Source organism: Pinus tabuliformis, chromosome 8 (genome assembly GCF_031772625.1).
Source record: "Pinus tabuliformis cultivar Carrire ecotype Pingquan chromosome 8, CPIR1, whole genome shotgun sequence".
Classification (NCBI taxonomy): Eukaryota; Viridiplantae; Streptophyta; class Pinopsida; order Pinales; family Pinaceae; genus Pinus; species Pinus tabuliformis.
Window position 1 is genome coordinate 286,343,651 of NC_142294.1, and position 9,214 is coordinate 286,352,864.

Sequence of the window (9,214 nt, forward strand, 5' to 3'; positions counted from 1 at the left end):
AGAGAATAAATTAGGATTTGGACAATCTTGGAGAAAAACACCCTTGATCCAACACATAAACAATGCATTTAATGTTGACTTCATTGCTCTTCATGGAGTGAAGGGAGGTTTGCTCCAAGATTAAACTCTTCCAACAATTTATTCTCAAAACAAGAGGAGCTCATTTAGGTATTCATCCACACAAGCATTTTTAATTATTATTTATTCATGCAATTAAATTTAATATTTATTTAAATTTAATCTAAGTTTTCCTCATTGGTCTCATGAATATGTGTAGGACAACTAGTTTCAATTTGGATGTTGAAGCAGAACAACTATCTGAAGCAAATAGCTCAAAATGGTAAGGGTTTAGGTGAGACAACAGAATTTGTTTGATATTTGTGTTATATGTCTCGGCCAAGTGGGAGTTACATAAAGTTTTATAAGAAATGAAAAACGTTTCTACGAAAAAAATTTATGTAGTAATTGTCTTTCTTCGAAAATTATGTTTGTATTTGAGTGGACGACCATAAACTGTCATTTTTCATGCAGGGCAGTAGGAGAAACTCTTACTCTATTAATTGGGCATAAGGCATTGGTATGATTTTTTTTCTATTTTATTAATTATGTATCACATCTAACTTCTCCTCCTTCCTTTATATTGTAGGTACTTTCATTCACATATTGGGATTTGAAATATTAACTACAGTTGGAGTCAAATATGCGAAAAAAACTTATCAAAGTACTACTCAACTTTATCCCACCAAGCGCTTGGCTACCAGGTGTGTTATTTAGTTTTCCATTGCATTTGATTTCAAGGAATTTTTTATTTCTACATTGAAAATCTTCCAAGACCATAGATGTTTAGAAAAACTAGGGAAAACATAATTAAGGTTTCTTTTATAATGTTTTCTCTTGTTATATTGAAAATTATTGTGATATAATGTTAGTTCATCATCATAATTATTATTTTGTTTTCATCGTTAAGACAATGCCAGTAAAGAAGATCACAATGCAAACAAGAACACCAAAAATATGCTCTAGGCTAGGGAAAAACTCCTCCATAGGGGAAAACCACTCCACAAGGGAAAAACCCCTCCACAGGGGAAAAACCCAAAAACTTCTCTTCTTATAGAAATTGAAGCAAGATTTCCAAGAGCTTTGATCAAGACAACTCACCAAGTGATAGGCCAACCACCCAAACCACAATTCCTCTCTATAACTCGGCATGCTACTCTTCTCCACCTCAAAATATGAGTAGAGATAGCTTTCTTACCATACATTCGAGATTTCCAAACAAATAATTGATGCACAAGCCAAATAAATAGACCTTCTTTCTTTCCTCACTATCTTTCACCTCTTTCTCTCTATGAATTTTCCTCATACTTTTTGAAAGACCAAATTACTTGTGTGACTCAAATGAGGTCCAATACCTCTCCTTTGTTGAGAAATCTAGGGAATTATGTGAGTCAGATTCTTCAATTTTATTTCTCTTATCATGATATTTACTCGTGAAATTATATGTTTATTATGTTGGTGTTCCTTTTGTTATCTCAAAATCAGGGCCTGGAAGGCTGCAGACCAGGAAGACTTCAAGTAACTGTTTCAAACCAATCTTTTAGCTAAGGCTTAGCCTCCTTATCCTGAGAGGGCTCTCTCAAAGGATTTAAGGTTTGTGCTTATGATTGAGATGGCTAAATCTTTATGAAACAAATAGGAATGAAGCTGGTAAAATCTAAATTAACAAGCATCCATTGGGCTCATGGAGTCATATGTCATTTAGCATTAACAGTGAATTGGCTTTGCAATAAAATCAAGGCATTCAGATTTCAATATAGATAGAGTACAGCAAACACAAAAGGACAGTCTATGAGTATATGAAGAAAATTAGAACACTGCAAGTGATTTCTAAGTAATCAAAGACTCATAATACTGTATACAACACAAAAAGACAACAAGAGGAATTCATACATTGAAATCTCTATGATTCTTGAGTAGCAGAAGCCAATATTGTATTACCAAAAGAAATAGAGTCTTTACATAAGCTTAACAACAGAGCTTTTTTACATAAACTTCCAACCCTGATTACATTTCCCTTTCTCCTATTTATAAAGTTCTTCTACCTGACTGAGATTCCTCCTCAAACCTGAGGGGAACTCGAAATCTATTTCTAATGACACCTGTTCAACTTTTAACTACCTATTAAATGTAACAAACTGTAACTAGACTTTCTAGAGATTTAAATCAAGTAGGAGTCTAACTCCTTATTATGCTAATAATAGCCTTGATTACAAACATTCTCGTTCTTTGACATCTGGTCCCTTTTTAGTTTGGCTGTGATGAATGTTCAAAACTCCATGCTGGTCTTCAATGTCACATCTTCTCCATTGCCCTGAAACATAGGAAACTACCCTTGCTCATCGGTCTTTAGTTTGCCTCAAAATTTTCGAATCCAAAGAAGCATGTCCTTTATCTTTGATTATCCAAAATGTAACAGATGGCCACGTCCTTGATGTGTTGTCCACCTCTTTTATGTGTAAAGGCAAAAACTCTTTCAAGCTATTTTGACATATCTTGAACTGTGGTAAATGCGCTCACTTTATGACAAAAAATTTAAAGTTGGATTCGAATCCATATTTTCTCCACCTGTCTTGAGTTGGTTGAATTTTGATAGCTTCAGATGATGCCTTGTATATATTCCCCTTTCAAAATTCCCGCTTGTGTTTCAAAACCGATTGATTGATATTAGATTGTTTAGCTTCAGCAGTTTCGTAGCGCGCTACGAAACTGCTGAGCTTTAGTCATCAACTTAAGCAGTTTTGTAGCGCACTACGAAATTGCTGAGTTGTTTAAAAAATCACAGTTTCAACCCAAAACTTTGCTATTTGAGCACTTTGCTGTTTAAACATTCTTTCAACTGTTCCAAGACCTTCCAAAACTAAATGGAAATGTAGGATTCTTCAAGAAAGATTACACCAAGCAAAATCATCAAAATTTGAAACATAGCCTTACTTGAAGTGGGATTTCTTTAAGGAGATTCCTTCAGCTGGCTTAGCTGTATTTTGAAGTCTTCAATTTGTTTCTTCATGACCTTGATTCCAGATCTTAAGTTTGTATTGACCTTTCTTATAAATTGAGCTTCCTTTATTGTAGGAGTAGTCCAGCTACGGAATTGAACACTAAAATAAACCACCTCGGGAATTTGAAATGTTTGGTCTTCCCACCGAGCTTGCATTTGGTTGAAATAAGCCTCTTTAACTGCAAATTTCCTGGCAGCTTTCTTCAATCTAGCAATTTCAAAGTTGGCAGATTCTAATCTCCTTTTCAAGTCTTCCACACTACCTTCTTCTTGAGTGGCAAGTATTTTGCCTTTATCCTTTCTTTCATGAGATCGTGTCACCTCTCTTGTTTCATCTGCTCTTGGCGGCACCTCCTGTACTTGTTTGAACTTCCTCGTTATGGGTCTCCTGGGTTTAAAAACAAATTGATCAACTTGATCATCGAACTTGAGTTTCTTTGTGGCTTTGACCCTCTTAGCCTCCTCTTTTCCTGACTGTATCAACTCAGCTTGAACTAGTGGGGACTCTTCAATGTCAATTGCTTGCAATAAATCATTTAAGTCTCCCTTTGAAACAGGGCTTTCTTAAATACCCACTAACTTACCTTTTTCTTTAGCCACCTGGCTCCTAGTCCTTCTTCTTTGAATGCCTCCACCTGTGCTTGGTTCATGTGCAGTTTCTTTGACCTGAGTTTTCTCTTTAATTGACTGCTGGGGTGTATCCTGAATAGTCAGTGGCTTGGTAGATTCTCTTACTTGTTTCCTTGCCTTTAACTTTGAAAACCTCTTGGCTCTTGTTTCTGCTTGAGGACCGGTTGTTGTTGAAGGTTCTTTTGCAGCTTGAGGGCTGGGACCGGTCTTGCTCTTGAAACCAGACATGAATATAGTTGTGTCCTAGTCTCTGCCTACCCTCTGGAGTTCATGCAGAACAATCAACTTAACCAAGCCATGGTGGAACAATGAAGTCTCACAGGCTTCTTTTCTCAGTTGTACCTTGTCACACATTTTACTTAAGCTGTGGAATAAGTAAAAAGGTAGATCAATAGATGTCTTCCCTGTGAAATGCAGCGGAAGTTTAAAATGGTATGAATACACTTTGTTATATCTCCCTTCACAGGTCAGGTACTTCTGTATACAAGTAAGAAAATGGGCATATGATTCTTTGACATAACTTCTAGGAATAGACTTACTCAAATCTGAGTTAAAGAACTCCCGCTTTAGAAATTCTTTGCATGGGTTCATGTCAAATTTGAAATTCTTGAACCAATTTTCTTGCCCTCTTGGAATCTCTGTAACTGTGGATATCATGTCTGGTGAGACCTGCAATTCCAGTGTTTTTCAAATTGAAATCTTGTAGATTTGTTTCTCATGCAAGGCTTACAATCATCATTAAAATTGTGCATACCTGGTTTTCCCTGGAACTTGTATTGTGTGTGTATCAACGTACCTGGTGGTTGTAATAATGGAGATAAGCGGTTGGACGTGATATGTGGAGTGCACAAACTGACAAGGAATGACGTAGCCATAGATTAACTTGACAGATTTGACAGTTGGGAAAGACTCGCTGTAGAATGCACAAATCTCCGATTTCGCAGCGCGGTCAGTGTAAATTTAAAATTATGCACTGCGAAATCACCTAATAATGTATCGCACTGCAAAATCATCTAATGGACTTTCGCGCTGCGAAATCACCTAATGGAATTTTGCGCTGCGAAACTGCCAAAAAGGATTAATGCGCTGCGAAAACACTTCAGGATGGTTACATGTGCTACGAAATCATCTAAAAGGCTTTGTGGTACATAGTAATTTTTTAAACCAAACTGACACATGGCTATGAGACCGGTGATGAACGAGAATGAACAGTGATGAATGAGAATGCATACTTGACTCAGGACCCCCTAAGACTCAGACTCTTAGGGAAAACAAAATCAAACTTGGACTAACACCGACCTTTAACATCAAGCTAGTATGATAAATGTTGGCATTAGAATTCTTAAGTGATAACACCTTTCATCAAATAAATTCCAACATGAAGATCACAAAGTCAAGAACAAAATATGTAGGCACACAGCCAGGGAAAAACCCCTATGAAGAAGAAAACCCAATCAAATCTCTCTAGTAGATTAAATTAGGTTGAGACACACTTGACCCTTTGACTAAAGACATAGAATTATTCCAACTACCTGACTAGTTCCTCCTGCAATTGTCTCTAAAATTATGGTTCTTGGCTCCTTCTATTTCAAATTCAAAATTTTGACCCTCTGATAATAGTATCAACCCTCCTACATCGGAAATCACAACCTTCCTGCTTTAGAAATCAAGGCCTTCCTTCTACAATAGTCTTAGCCCTTTCTGTATTCATCTCTTCAATAAGAAACTTTGGCCTCCAAATAATTGTTTTTGCAATTCACATTTTCGGCTTCCTTTCTATAGTAGTCTTTTAATATTATCGACTTCCTCTCCATTTGTCGGTCCTGTAATAGTTTCTCTTCTTGAATAAATGCTTCACTTTTCTCCTTCAAATGATGAAATAGTAGGCTATTTATACTTATTGTTCACATTTCATTTGAACTGACATGAACAATTTGACTTGAACCCGACTTGGAGGCATGTAATGAAGTATGACTTGATTATGTTCTATTTGGAGGCCAGCTATGAAGGATGAATGGTAATCCTTTTGGGAGAAGGAATTGATTGGGTGGAAGAGATATTTAGACATAAAAACATTTTTCCTTTCTTGACCTTAAGGAGCCCAAGAAGGGTCTCATATAAAAATGACTTTGACTTTGACTCAACAAAAATATTAGAAGCCTACAATGGAGGCTTTACCTATTAACCATTTACCTAGGCATGAAACCCATGCTTTAATAAGTCAATAAATTTTGTAAATTGTGTTTATCATGCAATGTTGTTTATATTCATTGAGATTTTTTTTTTAGTAAATGGGACTTTGTTTTGTCCCTTTCTTTGGAGCTGGAGAATTTTAACTTTTTCCCATGTATTACGACAATTATTTTCTACTCTGATTGGAGCCATTCTAACTTTTCTTTCTTTTTTAAGGTCTGAGTTGTATTTTCCATTAAATATTTTCCACGGCTAGAAGGGGACATTTTCAGTACATTGAAATCTATGTTGAAGTAATTACAAAGCACATCCAAACTGGGTTTAATATTTTTAAGATGGCTTTGTTGTCTCGATTTTTGGTGGAGCTAGAATTGTTTCTAAAGAATAACCTGAGTTGAGTGGTGCTCTTTGAAATGAATATTGCTGAATGTAATTTAGAGATTTAGAAAATGGGTGTGATGTATTAAATATACAAATGTGAAACAGATATCTATTCAAATTGACTAATTCCTATATATTGTAGTTAAAAACTATATTATGTTTTGGATTTCCAACTGTAATTGGAACACTTTATTTCTCTTAAGGAAATGTCAGGTATTGTTTCTCATTATTTGTCATTTAAGAGGTGTTACTTGCAATTCTAGATTGCATTTTGTATGGATTATTAGTCTATATACTTTCGTGCCTTTTTAAAAATTGTTGACAATGCTCTGTTTTTCATTTAATGGATTATGTTATCTTACAAGTTCTTATGTGGATCTTTTATTCAATTATGCTAGCCTAACCCTCCACAATACATAAGTAGCCATGTTTTCCAAATATGTGGATATGATGTTGGCTTAGTAACATATGGGGTTCTCTTTGTAGCTTGCAATGAGTGTGAACTTCCAATATGTAGGCTTGGCTATGAATATTAGTGGAAAGATGGAAATTAGTCTTGTCCACAATGCAACATTAGATACAAGTGGCATAAAGGTTGGTATACGTTTTGACTTGTTAAATTGAGGAAGACCTATATTTCCTTTTACAATTTTCCTTTTAATGTACTGATCTATTTTTTTCCACCTTCCCCACTCCCACTTCTACGATTGACATTCTTTTGCACCTCTTGGTGCAATTTCTAGTATACTTATGCTTATAAGGGGATGCTTGTGCTAGTTGAGGTGTTTCTTGGTTTATTGAAGTTAATTTGTAGGGTAGGGTGAGTCTTCAATTTGCAACACTATTGTGAAAGGTGGTTCCATTTATCCCAATATCCCTTTTTATCTTGTTCTCTTCCTTTTCTAGACCCAAGGATCTAAATCTATGATTGGTGTGCTCCTTTTGAGTTTTGTAGCTTTCCTTAACTTGATTAGGGTGGTTGCAAATTCCTTATATGAGTTTTCTACTTTGATATTTTTCTTTGCCTTATGTTTACAATGCCCTAGACTTGTGAATTTATTATTTCCATTTTTTGTAATATCCTTATTCTTCATTTCCTCTTGGTTCTCCAAGAATTATTTCCTATCCATATCTCTAAAATCAATCCAAAAGAAAATTTTCTCCAACTTATCCAAAGTATGGAAAACCAGTAGTTGAATGAGCCCATGATGGGATAAAAACTCATGTTTACCCCTTTTTTCCTTGGAAATCATTCCATTTATGGATTGTAGGAGGAAGCATGACACATTTATGGTCTATACAAGTTATAAGTGTGGATGGTGTCTAGTTGGTATAGGACTTTGAATTGATAAACATAAAATATACTTAGCTTCCTTCATAAGAGATGTATTTTAAAAATATGATATGCTACCTCATCCGAGATACCTTAATAATAATGCCTTTAGTCACAAAAAAATGAAGCCCCTTAACAACAATCACATATCTATTTTTACCATTTTTTTGAAATTTCATGGAAAATTCCCTCGCTACGTCACCATTATATCTCAACCATTAAAATTAGATTTAAAATGAGTTTATGTCAGACCCAATCATAACTCTTGTTTTCCCTAACCATATATACTCAATCACATGTATATATAGACACACATATGGAAAACACCTTCAGTTTGATAACATTAATCCAATTTTCTTTCAAGTCGAAGAACACCATACACCTATAGAAGGCCCTTTAGCCCTCAACATCTACTAGAATAATATCTTTTATCATTACATACTGAAGTTTATGATTATTGCTATTACATGTCCTCTTTCTCAAAAGAAAGTCACACAAAGAGGGAATATGAGACCTGTGATTATAACTCCAATTGCAACCCTAGATTCCCAAAGCTCTCAAGAATTGTGCTAGTTAGCATATTGTATGATAGATGGTTATTTTTTTTGTAATGATAATTCCAAGTGTTATGTTAAAACATCCTTCCTCTGTAATCACTTGATGATTAGGAAAGGTAGTCTTATTCATTTAAAAACCATGTGTCTAATTATCTTACCTATATGTGACAATATCTATAATTTTCTTTTATTAAAAAGCAGACGGTAGATTTTTTGGCCGCCAACCCAAGAAGTACATCCAAACACTATAGTTTTGCAGCCTAACCTTTTGTGCTATGAAAATACCGTTGCAATTTTACAAGCCATAAATACATAGTTCCTTTTTTCCTTTTGTATAGCAATGTTCATGTATACAAAAGATCCAAAAGTTCTATCCAAAAAAAAAGCTAAGACCCAAAGGAATCTCAGATAAAGCTCCCCTAACCTCCAAAATTGGAATTGCCACATCCTAAATTCCCCAATGATCGAAGTCGTGAAATCCCCTTCAATTCGTGATCGTTCATCTGGATTGATTAACCAAACTCCTTTTCTGAGCAGTAATTTATTATCCATATTGTCATGGAGTTGGATTCTAGCTACCGTTTCATCCATATGTTCAACCTTCATGTTCAGATCCAAAGTTTTTTTCATTTCCAATTTCAGCATGTTCTCGAGCTCTCCCAGTCTTTGTTTCAACTTGCAAACGTCCTCCTTTCCCTTTCAACTTTCTTGGCAGAATACTTGACCATTCTTCCAAATCTGGAGCCATGTCGATTCCTCACCTTGTTGCAAGTCCTGAACCTTTCTCTTAGTCGACGAAGCTCATTCTTGATACAATAGTCTTGATGCCTTTCCACCATCTTCCTCCATACTTTTTTTTATAGACATTTTTGTGCCTAACAGCATGAAGCATGAAATGTCAATAATCTAAGGGATCCAAAGTCCCTAAACATGTTGTTCCTACCCCTAGAGGAACAAGGTCAGCAAACCACAGCACTGAAAATCAGTTCTCCACCTGAAAACACTCAAAAACAAGCTATTTCTGGATCATGTCAGCTGCTCCACTGAGCATCTGCGCTGAAT

General features: G+C 35.4%; 1 long non-coding RNA gene across 1 annotated transcript; it reads left to right on the top strand.

The window, feature by feature from the left end:
- Window positions 1–275: 275 nt before the first annotated feature.
- LOC149235243 (uncharacterized) lies at window positions 276–697 on the top strand. Its single transcript, XR_016268271.1, has 2 exons — window positions 276–340; window positions 647–697. It is a non-coding gene; the product is annotated as an uncharacterized LOC149235243 (long non-coding RNA).
- Window positions 698–9,214: the final 8,517 nt, after the last annotated feature.